The sequence below is a fragment of the Arvicanthis niloticus genome, chromosome 1 (assembly GCF_011762505.2).
Source record: "Arvicanthis niloticus isolate mArvNil1 chromosome 1, mArvNil1.pat.X, whole genome shotgun sequence".
Lineage (NCBI taxonomy): Eukaryota > Metazoa > Chordata > Mammalia > Rodentia > Muridae > Arvicanthis > Arvicanthis niloticus.
The window spans coordinates 35,029,076-35,041,527 of NC_047658.1; the positions used below are offsets into that span (position 1 = coordinate 35,029,076).

The 12,452-nt window shown below is 36.8% G+C and overlaps 1 long non-coding RNA gene across 1 annotated transcript in view; it reads right to left on the bottom strand.

The window, feature by feature from the left end:
* LOC143443063 (uncharacterized) overlaps positions 1–12,200 on the bottom strand; it is a 57,041-nt gene extending 44,841 nt beyond the window's left edge. The window contains exons 1-4 of the long non-coding RNA XR_013111776.1: positions 12,075–12,200; positions 11,275–11,387; positions 5,712–5,883; positions 1,135–1,216 (exon numbers count right to left, since the gene is read on the bottom strand). This is a non-coding gene — a long non-coding RNA (uncharacterized LOC143443063). The remainder of the gene's footprint in view (positions 1–1,134; positions 1,217–5,711; positions 5,884–11,274; positions 11,388–12,074) is intronic.
* Positions 12,201–12,452: the final 252 nt, after the last annotated feature.

Sequence of the window (12,452 nt, forward strand, 5' to 3'; positions counted from 1 at the left end):
AGAGGGAGTGTCCAGGTGTTCAGAGGTCTCTAAATTGACTAAGTTTTAGAAGCTATGCTTTGTGCTTCCACAATTATAGTTAACTCAGTCATTCTGGATTTCTGACGGGGTTGAAAACTTATAGCCTCATAGCCAATCCTGGCTATTTACCTTGAGAGAAAAGATCTGAGTGGATGGTCTTCAACTGACATTCATTCTAAAGCCAAGGAAAAAGCCAGATTCAGAACTAAGTGTTTTAGTTAGGATAGATGACAGAGGTTCTGGTTAGTCAACAAAATGATGGACTGGGTATTAGGATTATCTTGTTCCTCACTGGTACAAATTGGCATAATTATGCCCTAATTTATTTTGAGAGAAAAGTTTTATTTTAACAGGAAGGGTGATATGTAGGAGGAACTAAGGTGGTGGGAGTACTGAGAGGAAGAGAAGGAGTAATGAGAGGAGGAGAAGAAGGAGAGGAGAAGCTAGGTGATGAGAGAGAGGAAGAGGGGGGAGACAGGGAGGCAGATATTCACATATCTCCACCAGTCAAAGATAGTTGATATATCTAGCTTGGGTAGTGGGTTACTCCTGTGATTGAGCATTACCAAACTTATAAAGCCTTTGAATAACATTTTTTTAAAAAAAGTGTAAGTGCAAAAGGAAAAAGGGGGCATGGGATAGGGGTTTTCTAAGGGGGGGGGGATGGGGAAAGGGGATGGCATCTGAAGTGTAAATAAAATATCCAAAAAAATGAAAAAAAAAGATGAGCATTTTGCTGCTATGCAAAGGTTCCTGTAATTACAAAGTAAATATGTAGGTGCCTGAGTCAACTTCTCACTCAGGCAATTTTTAACCTGCAAGCAGAGCAGAGTAACATTAATAATGTTGGGTGTTGGTTCTCTACCATGAGGTTTGTCTCACAATGGGCCAGTAGCAAAATTACAATTTTAAAGTAGCAATGAGAATTGTATGGTTAGTGGTCACCACAACATAAGAAAATGCATTAAAGGGCTGCAGCTTTATAAAATGTGAACACAAATGTCAGGGCATAGAGGAGACATAACAATAAAACATAAGAAATATGATTGAAAATGGTTTACAATTTCAGAAGGAACTCAATATAATTTAACTACATTAATGTGCATGACTTACCTCACTGAACTGACTGGTGAAAGCAGAAGGCAATAAGCACTCACTGTATATTAAGTGAAGTTTACAAGTCTAATAATCACCCCTGAAAAGAAGCATACAAGTAATATTTTACAGACTGAAATGTTTATATGTAAAATATATATGTATGTATATGCATCATATGTAAATTAACAAAAACGGAGGATATGAATATAAAAGAGTGTGTGAATGGGTATATAGAAGTATGTGGACAGAAAGAAAATTAAAAGACAAAGTATCCTTTGGAAGAAATATTCTTTCTATGGGCCTATGGGTCAGTTCTTTCCCTCATCAGATCTAAGATAATAGAAGGTACAGAAAAGAAAGAGGAAGAGTAAAAAAATATATTTGCCACAAAACTTTGAATACACATCTGTTTTGGAAAATACTCTCTGAGACTTATTGATGGATGCAGGATGTCACTGATAGAGTTCCTCAATCTCTAAGAATGGACATTGGGTATCAGGTAAGACAATGTCAGCAAAAACCCCATTGCTCATATGAAGCACTCTCAAATTGATAACTAAGAGCAATAAAAAAAATTTTCTGCCAGTGGAGTCTCACTGCCTATAAGAATTCCTCTACATGTTAAGGCTTAACAGGAAATGATTCCCACAAAATCACATAATGTCCTTTTTAGAGAAATTTTATCTCATGATGCTATGTCACATCTGTTTTTAAAGCAACAATTTCCTCACTTATGTATGGTTTCTGGTTCTGTGATTTTTATGGAATTTCTGTGAATGGGAACATATGTATCTCACACCTAAGTGAGTAGTAGTAGTAGAGTATCATAGGTGTGTTGATCCTCTAATAAAAGACAGCGAAAGAAAACTGATTTGGGAGGTTGGATTAGCACAGAGTATTCAGCAGGAGTGGGAAGGAGAAACTCAAATCATAATATATTGAATGAAATAAATCTACAATAAAATGAACAACCCCAAAATGAAGTCTTTTTGGCAAATGTTTTATTTTAAGCTTTCTGAGTTTCATGGTGCCCGTGAGAGATGTAGCAATTATTTACATATTAGGTCATGAAGGGAGTGTGAGAAAAATCAAGTCTCCTGTCTCTGTTATTTATTGAAAGTTAAGTTGAATCACCCTTGTTTCAAATAAATCGAAGACTGATGGCTATGTAAAAATGATATAACAGTGGACAAAGATGCAGATAAATTTCCAACATATAAAATGGGTACTGAATCACTCTAAAGATATTCATGGGAAATTGAATTGTGCCACTCCACAGTACTTGCACTACCCTTCGGTTGGCTCTGTCTCCTGCAGCTCCCAGGAGCAGTCCCCCTTCTTTACTGAGCAGCATGTAGTCAAGCCCTGGCCAGAGCCAGATCCAGCTGAGAACTGGACTCCAGGAAGGAGCCTGACTTGTAAAACCCTGTGTTCACAGACTTTTATTAGCTCTGTTTGCCTGTGATTGGCTGAGTGTGTGCAGTCATAAGGAGACTGGAGTTAGGATCAATCAAGAGTGAGATCTCAAACCAATGGATGGAGATCAAAAACCTACTGTATCAAGGGAGATTTAAAGCAAAGCTTTTGTTCCATCTCTCTCCCCTCTCCTGCATGCAGCAGCAGTGGCTGAGAAATTGAAAGGAAATGGATAATATATATTTTAATCTAGGCTCTGGCTCTAATGAACATTAAACAAAAGCATGCAGTGGCACCTGAAGGCTGAGCATGTATCTCACTGCTTGAATCTAGATCCTGGAAAGATTACATTTTGGTCTGGACCATTCTAATTCTGACTCTTGGCTGGCAAGTACAGCTTGCTGCTTATTTTTTGCAATCTGCCTGTGTCACTTTTCTCCTGGGCCATGAGTATGTGAATGAACCTTCACCCACAAACAAAATTTTATTTTAAATACTCAGTTTATTAATAGTTTTGCCAACTCAGTGTACAGGACATAAAACTTAGATTAATCAGTGGATATTACAAAGTAAAAAATAGAGAAGTCTTCTCCTGTATCAGATCCTGGTAAAATTATAAGACTCTTCCATAATCATCCCTTAACATAAGTCCTTTTAATTTCTCTTCATTTATCCCACTAGAGAAAGAGAGACATGGGAGACAAACAGAAAAAAAGGGCCTTATTTCTATTAGAGTTTCCTGCCATGTGCTGCTTGCATTAAACAAAGAAATGTTTATTTTGAATCCTGGTCAAGCATTGTACTCAGTGTGTCAGGATTGTCTGAAAGTGCCATGATGCTCAAGAATTCATTTAGACACATTTTGGATACAAAAACCTGATAAAATCTATATAAAATTAATGCTTGTGTGTGTGTGTGTGTGTGTGTGTGTGTGTGTGTGTGTGTGTGTGTGTGTATACATCACACACATACAGGTAGTTTTGGATGTGAGGAGGGCATAGAGTCATTCATGGACATAAAACGGACAGAGGATAAAATTTACTTTTGCTACTCTGGTGCCTTTTTTCAAAAAATGAAGCTCAAATCCACAAGCAAAATGTTTGTCATTTTTCTCATCAGTAAAATAGACATTAATCATTGTAAGGGAAAGAAATGACAGGGTAAACCTAGACAGCTATCAATAGATTTTGAGATAATGGGCCTTGGAAAAAACAGACCTACAGTTGGCAATTTTCTAGGCCAGGATAATTATTATCTACATTTTCAATTTGAATTTTAAATTAGAATATCACTCATCCGCAGTTAGATCACTTCTCTTTGCAGCAGAATGTGACCATTACAATAATAATCCAATGGTCAAAATGCACCAATACCAGTTGATGAATAAAGGGAAACTTATTGAAAACTCATGACACAGAAAATACTATGGGAGACATAGCAGAAAGATTAGAAAATCCAGAGAAACAGTATGTCTGCTGTGAAAAAGGTGTCCTTGATATAAGATAGAGAAGCTGTACCCATAAACCCCCAAAATAAGAATATATGAAGATTAAAAATAAAAATATACTTTTGCACTAACATCCACTTATCAGTGAGTAAATACCATGTATGTTCTTTTGTGATTGGGTTAACTCACTCAGGATGATAATTTCTAGTTCCATCCATTTACCTAAGAATTTCTCAAATTTGTTATTTTTAATAGCTGAGTAATACTCCATTGTGTAATTGTACCACATTTTTTTATCCATTCCTCTGTTGAGTGACATCTGGGTATTTTTCTAGCTTCTGGATATTATAAATAAGGCTGCTATGAACATAGTGGAACATAGTGGAATAGTGAAGACTCAACTCACAGACCACATGAAGCTCATGAAGAAGGAAGACCAAGTGGGGATGCATCAGTCTACTTAGAATGAGTAACAAAAATACTCAAGGGAGCAAATATGGAAACAAAATGTGGGACAGAAACTGAAGAAGGGGCCATCTGGAGACCATTCCACCTGGGTATCCATCCCATGTACAGTCACCTAAGCTAGACACTGATGTAGATGGCTGGAAGTGCATGCTGACAAGAACATGATATAGCTGTCTCCTTAGAGGTCTGCCAGAGACTGACACATTCAGAGGACAATGCTCACAGCTAACTACTGATATGATCAAGGGTTTCCCAATGGAGAAGTCAGAGAGAACACTGAAGGAGCAGAAAGGGTTTGTGACCCCATGAGGAGAGCGACAATACCAATCAACCAGAGCTCCCCAGGGTCTAAATCACCAGCCTGGGAGCACATAGGGAGGGACCCATGACTCCAGCTGTATATGTAGGGGAGGATGGCCTTTTTGGGCATAGATGGCAGAGGAGATTCTTGGTCCCATGAAGGACGAATACAGAGTGGGGGAATGTGAGAGTGGGGAGGGGGGATTTGGGGTGGGGGTAGGTGGGGGCACAGCCTCATAGAAGCATGAGGAGGGGGGATGGGATAGGAGGTTTCTGGGTGGTGAGAAGAAGTGGGGTAAGGGGATAAAATCTGAAATGTATATATAATACCCAATTAAAAAAATAAAAATATACACTTCAAGTTTAAATGCCAAAGTGGTTAGTTGAAACTCAAAGGTCCCACTGCTACCCGAAGAGCTACTATTAATGATATACGCTAAAAAAATGGAGAAGTAGTCTTTTATAAGGTTGGCCATTTGATGGGACAGATGAGAAAAGTAGTTAATTCCTAAATGCATGAACACACACTATTTTTAAGAAGTATAAAACTGCTGAAGGTTTTAGCAGTTGCTCATTATTTATACATATATATATATATATATATATATATATATATATATATGGGCCATATATATATATATATATATATATATGGGCCTATAAAATTAATAGGAATATGCCATGTTGAAGATATCTGTAACTCTAGGAAATTCAGTGTTGAATTGTCTTTAATGGTCATTGCCTCAGACACCTAAACTAATTGCTACAGGACTCCAATGTGCTCCTGATTTGTGGTCATAGATATTGTTCTTTATTGTTGGTGTAATCTGGGTCCTCTTAAACTTTTGATATTCATAGCTATAAAGTAAAAAAAATATTTCTCATTTTCTCTAATACATCTGAAATATTGAAAGCCAGTATCAAATTGTCAGCCCCACATGTTTTTTGCTATATTTCTTACCTTAGATCAGAGTATCTCTCAGGGCTGGAACTCGCCATTAAGACATTTCTCAGTATTACATTTCTCAGTAACCACATCTGTAGTCATATTGCCTCTACAGCTTCTTAGTGATACTTTGGTTGCTGCTGTGACATTCGAAGGAAGAAACTAGTTAGGTTTCCATCACAAATATCTGTCAATGAACACCACAGAGAAGAACAGTGTTAAATGATTTCCCAGACTCACAGCCACTGTCCTGGTCACCTCACCTTAGTGATATATTTAACAACTCCCTTATTTCCATGCCTCTACCACGAACACCCTACTTTATTACCAAGTAAAACTACCAGATAAAGTGTCCTACAACTGTGACTCATCACCAGGCTCTACCATTAATTTTCTTGCCATTTCCTTCCATTATACTCCATCATCTTGAAGAACTTTTTATTTTAAAACACTAGCACAGAACATTGTAGATACAATATAGGATGAGGGGCCCTGAAGTGGTAAAGCTGCACCATTGAGTACATGTCCCTGAGAAGATCAGATCACCTATCATCAAACCAAGAGTATAGCCTGCTCATGTTGTAGTCTACTCATCCTAAAACATGATGCTAAAACAGGCATCATATATCTTAAAGCACACTGGAAGGTGGAGGCACAGGGGTCCACCGATGTGTTATTACATTGATGATAACTCTTTGACCAACATATCCATGCCTTTCATCTTGTAATCTCTAGGGAAGAAAAACTACAATCTTCCAGTAGCCATGTAATTTCTGGACATTGATTTCAACATTCTTGGGGATGCAAGCATCAGCAGACAATTAAGAATTCCTACACAGAGACAAGACTTTGCACACTAGCTCACCCAATTGGTTTCTACTTTAACATCAGGTCATGCCCACCTGGAATTTAAAGCAGATGAAGCATTACCTCCATTTGTGTGTATCAGAAAAAGAGGGATTATTTCAAAGCCTACCTTCATGGCAGAAAAGATAAAAGCAACAGAGAAATTTGAATAAATTTCCCTTACCCACAGACAGTATATCCTTGGATGCCACACTTTGTCAAAGTTCCAAATTCAGAGGGAGAAAGGAGTCAGGATTTGCAATACTACCCACATGGACATTTGCAGTTTTATCTAGAGTGAAAAATGTCTTTTGCCTTCTTACCCAGGAAGATAATTGTTTCCTTGAGCTCCAGTTCCAGATACAAGTATCCTCCATGATTCTGCATTGGAAAACTCCAAATAGCCTTTATCAATGCCACTGTTATTCTTATGGGATTACAGCCCCATAGGAAGAGCAATATTAACTAACCTGACCACTCAGAGTTCCCTGAGACTAAACCAACAATAAAGTACACATGGAGGAACCCATGGCTCCAGCTATATATGTAGCAGAGGATGGCCTTATCTGGCATTAATGGGAGGGGTGGCCCTTGATCCTGTGGAGGCTTGATGCCCCAGCATAGGGGAATGCTAGGGCAGTGAGGCATAAGTGGTTGAGTGGGTAGAGGCACATCCTTAAAAAGGCAAAGGAGTGGGAGTGGAATGGAGGGTTTGAAGAGGGAAAACCGTTAAGTAGGACAATAGTTAAAATCTAAATAAATAAAATAATCAATATAAATAAAAATAATTAAGATTCGTATTCTCACATGTTTAAAAAAAATAGCCACTGTTCCATGGGAGCACAATTACTTTGTGTTGCTCATTATTATCAGAGGTGGAGACTGATTGGGATTCCAACTGTACCAGCCAATATGAGAGAGTTCTCTCTGATGTGGGCTGCTGGAGTGATTGTTGAACATTCAAGTTCACATTCAAATTCTTCTTCATGATTTTAAATCTAGCATATGATTTTGAATATAGGACCTCTAAAATCCTTGGTGAAATTTTGTAATAAAGTTTGAACAAACTTTGCTAGACTCTGACCAAGACAGACATTCCTTTCCTGACATAGAGTGTCTGCAACTTGCAGTTTTAAAATGTTACCATCTGTTCAGACTAGTCTCTTTTTTTTCTTCTGTCATAGTAATTATTGGAAATCTAAAATCAGGTGCATAATTCAGGAAGGGAAAAAGTAATCCATTAATAGCCTGAACTCTGAGCTTTCCACACAGATTTCCCTTTTTCTCATGAACTCACTACTGCTGGGTCCTTTTATGGAACTGAAAGTGTGACATCACTCTGGCAGTCATTATTTCATTCTCAGTCTCCACCTGTCTCTCCTCTGATTCCTCTTGGTTTTACTCAGACTGACTCTGACCTCCTATGGGAGGCCTTCTCCATTCAAAAAGACCATGCATCCAACATCTCCAAAACTACAGGGACAAGTTACCTTAAGAGACATAACTTTGACACACACTGTTCACTACTTGTGGGATCACAAGTATCATCTTAGAACTTGTTCAGTTGATGTCTCTGGGAGCTTTCCACTAGTCTGTAGTGTCTTAACTCGTCAAAAGTACCAAGTTTGGGAACATGGTTTCTACAAATCAGACAAATTTTTGAAACCTGAGAGTTGTTTAGATCTTCACTCATGTTTTTACCTTGGTTCTGTACCTACCATGCATCCCAAATTTGACACTTTATCCTCTCTACAATCTAAAAGGAGTAAAGCCTTGCCATAGCTTTTAAGCTCTCAGTCTCAATCTGGGATGCTTGCAGGTTGTCTGGCTGCATAATGGGAGGTGTGACACAGTTCCTGACCCTGGAGCATTACCAGATCATTGATTACCAATATGGGCTCAAAGGTGCTATTAGCCTGAATTTGATCTGCTGTCTCTTCTATTTTATTTTCAATCCCTCTTTCTGGTGACTATACTTCCTCCATCATTCAGAGTTAATCACTCCATAATAAATTAGATCTGTATGTCTGACCCCTCCTAAATCCTATAGTCTCCCTGTGTCCCAGGAGGTCTGCCATAACCAGAAACACAGATGAGATACTTGCCCCAATACCCACGCCAGCCAGGATGCCCACAGAGCCGAGCAGACATGGTATCTATCCAGCTCTGACTGAGCCTCACAGTTCATCTGCCATTGGGGCAGATCCTGCCCTGGGACTCCAAAGCCTGGCTGTCTCCCAGGAAGTTTGTCCTAACCATGGACACAGGAGGACTCCTCTAACCAGGGACATCAAAGGCTGCTCTAACCAGGTGTACAGGGGATCCTACACTCTTAACCAGAGACAGTACAGCCTGCCTCCAAGGAGGCCAGCTCCAATCAGAGACACCCAGGCCAGTTAACACCAGAGATAAAAATATAAATAATGATCAAAGCCTTGATGATGCAACTTTAATAAATATAAGACTGGCTTCAGGTTTTCTGTTTGGGAGAAGGCAAATGAATGAGAAAAAAGGAAGAAAGGAGAAGATGGAAGAATGATGAGAAAACTCAGGCAAAGAGAAAGCACTTGAACTGACATTTTGCATCTACTGACTGTGAGTTATTTTTGAATCAGCACCACCCATATTCTACAATTTTTTAGGACCCTCCTTATGCTGAGGCTAGATAGAGATCAGCAGTTTATTGGACAATTGCCACTACTACCCTGAACACTAGACTGTCTATTTTAATATTTAAATTGACTTGTATATATAATCTCATAGGATGGAATGGAGAATGTTATGTGGCTAATTCTCCATTTTATTACAACTAATCTTAACAGTTTTCATCCTATCACTCTGTTCCCTCTTGCTACCCTGTCCAGTGCACAAACATTTTTCTTGTTTCCTCTTCTGTCAAAGGTCTTATGCAGCCCCTGTAAAATGAGAAATGATGTCAAGACAATGTCTCAACCTGGAAAGGCTGCCCCAAAAGGCAACAAACAGCTTGGAGTAAAAAACTGAAAATGTCAGTTGTGCAACCCCTCCTAATTCTGTACTCCTAATTTGGCCCCAGGCTACCTAGTATACTTCCCAATCAGTGAGTTTGAGACCTACCACAGAAGATTTACAGAAGTCAAGACTAGCGTGTTGTTGTTGTTGTTGTTGTTGTTGTTGTTATTTTGGATTTGTTTGCTTGGTTTTGTTTTTGTATTTTTTATATGGCAAAATCCCCTCAGCTTTGTAGTTTTGGATAGAAACTAGAGAAAAAAGTATATTAGGTCCTACCATTTATACTGGTTCTCCAAGAATGCTTACAGAAACTGGGATAGAATTGCCCCTATATTCTTGGGAGTTCTTTGTCTTATGCCTAATGTATGCCTTTGTTTCTGCTCCAAAATTCTGGATATTATTTATTTTTATTTTCATACCTTTTTCTTTGATTGCTTCTAGGTATCAGGTCTAGTATTATTGGCAACTTGAAATCCTTAAAAATCGAAAAATAGTTGTTAATATTTTTATGTTTTCTAGCTTTATCTGGAGATGCACAAAAATAGTTATAGACATATAGTACACTGGACTTAGTCTTACGGAGATTTGGATATTATGTATATGTATTATATTAATATAATGTTTCATGCAACTTTGATAAAAGCTAGCTCTGGAGAGGGATGTTAGGCTGTCCACCCTAACACCCAAGCCTCTTGTCAATGTTCCCTTCAAATACTATATACAAATTGAGGCTAGTCTCCTGATTTTGTGACAGGGAGAAGTAAAAAAAAAAAAAAAAAAAAAAAAAAAAAGAAGAAGAAGAAGCCAGAAAAAAGACAATGTATGTTTCACAATAGCTAAGGGTAAACTACTTCAAATATAGGCAACTATTAGTTATCTCATTGAAAGATGTTGTTTATAATAAAATCAGCTAACCAAATACTCATACATGGAAATAACAAAAGGCACTATAGCATCTTATTTATTTTAAAATGCATCTTCAGCTAAATTCTGTTAGGTGGTATAAACATGAAATTATTATTGTAATGAAGACAAAACACAAACAAACACACAATCAAACAAAATCCCTCTACAGTCTGCCTAAGCCATAAAAGCTACCCTGTACTTTTTATAAGATTTACCTGGAAACTTATAGGGCCTGAAGTATACAGGTAATATTAATTTATTGCATTATTATATGAAGGTTCTATTTGACCTTCTTTAATGTGGTGATGATACACAATATCTTCTAAACTGAACAATCCCTTTATTAAGAACTCTAGCTGTATCTACTTAAGATAAATATAGCTGAACTGAACAAATCAATATATTTTCAAATAAACAAAACAAAAGATAGGCATGGGTCATTGGACTTTAGCCAGTTGTCCAAGCAGTCCTCCCAGGTAGTTATGTGCAGCTGGATCCTAATTATATTAGAACTCAAGGTTTTAGGAAAAATTGAGAAGTACAGGCTAAAAATTAACAATGTGGAGGGAATCAACTTTTATCAAAATAAATACATGTAATATATAGTGAATTAGGTGCCTAAATATTGTTTAACACTTCCCTTAGATAAAATTAATTACCAAAAATGGTAAAATTAATTTGTTACTATTTTCTCATGGTATTTAACTATATATATATATATATATAAGTTAATATATATATATATAATATATAATAAGGAGGATATATATATATATATATATATATATGTGTATATATATATATCCTCCTTATTTCTATGGAAGATAAATAGTACCTCATGTCTCACATCTGTGACAATGAATGCTCCTCCTCAGTAGATGATCTTGTAGACTGCATCCACAGTCTAAATGTATTAACTACAAAGAGTAATTTCTCTCACCAGAATATCTGAAAAAATGTAATATAAGAATCCATTAACAGGTGACCCTTGAACCTAAGCCTACAACCCAAATGGTACAGGACCTGGCTCATACTTCAGTTGGACATGTCCTTTTTCCTGGTATCTATTTATTCATCTTAATAAAAGTGAATCCCATGTTTAATACTGTAATCCCTAATATTTTCTGAATTAGGAAGGCTGTCAGAAACTATGACATCAAACTCAAAGCTTTGAGTATTTTTTTAGAAATTCCAAGTAGTGTATTTGGCATTTTTCTAGACAAATCTATAAAAATGACTCAATAGGATACTATTTCTTTTCAGAATTTTCAATCAAATACTCTATTTGACAGACTTTCTTTAAAATCTTCTAGGTACTTTTGCTTTATGCAGAAGTCTGATATTAATAAACAGTTAACAACAGTTACCTTGTCCTTCTACAGAATTCTGTTACTTTGACCAGCCAGTTGTACAACTGCATTTCACTTTAGTAAACAAAACTTATATTAATCATACTAAAAAACTCTTACTGACTCTTACAATCTTGTAATAGAGCAAGCCCAATCAATGATTCATAACATATTTAATAGATTTTTCTATCAAATCCATCATTGACAAATCTTGATGTGTAAAACCATCCTCTAAGATCTTTAAGCAATAAAATGTATCTGTTGTCACACGAGCATTTTTACATACCTCCTCGATTTCTGAATTAACTATGTCATCTGCTCATGATTTCTTTACTTCTCACTCAAAATTCTTCACAAGAATGGAAACTTGCAGGGAATAAAAGCAACATATGACACAATGGCTGCATGCAGATCTATAATAAATAAAAGTGTAAAAAATGTTTTGTAATTCCAAAGTATAATCCAAACAAAGCAATATAACTGCATTGATATACATAATTTATCACAGTGTAGTGATTGGTATAAAATGGCCTTGATGAAGCATAGTTGTCATTAAGTGGAAAGTATGAAACAAAAACTAAAATAGAATGTTTCATTCAGTAAAGTTCATTTTATAGCAGCATGTACAGGCCTTTTGACTAGCCTTTACTCAAATATGGAAATG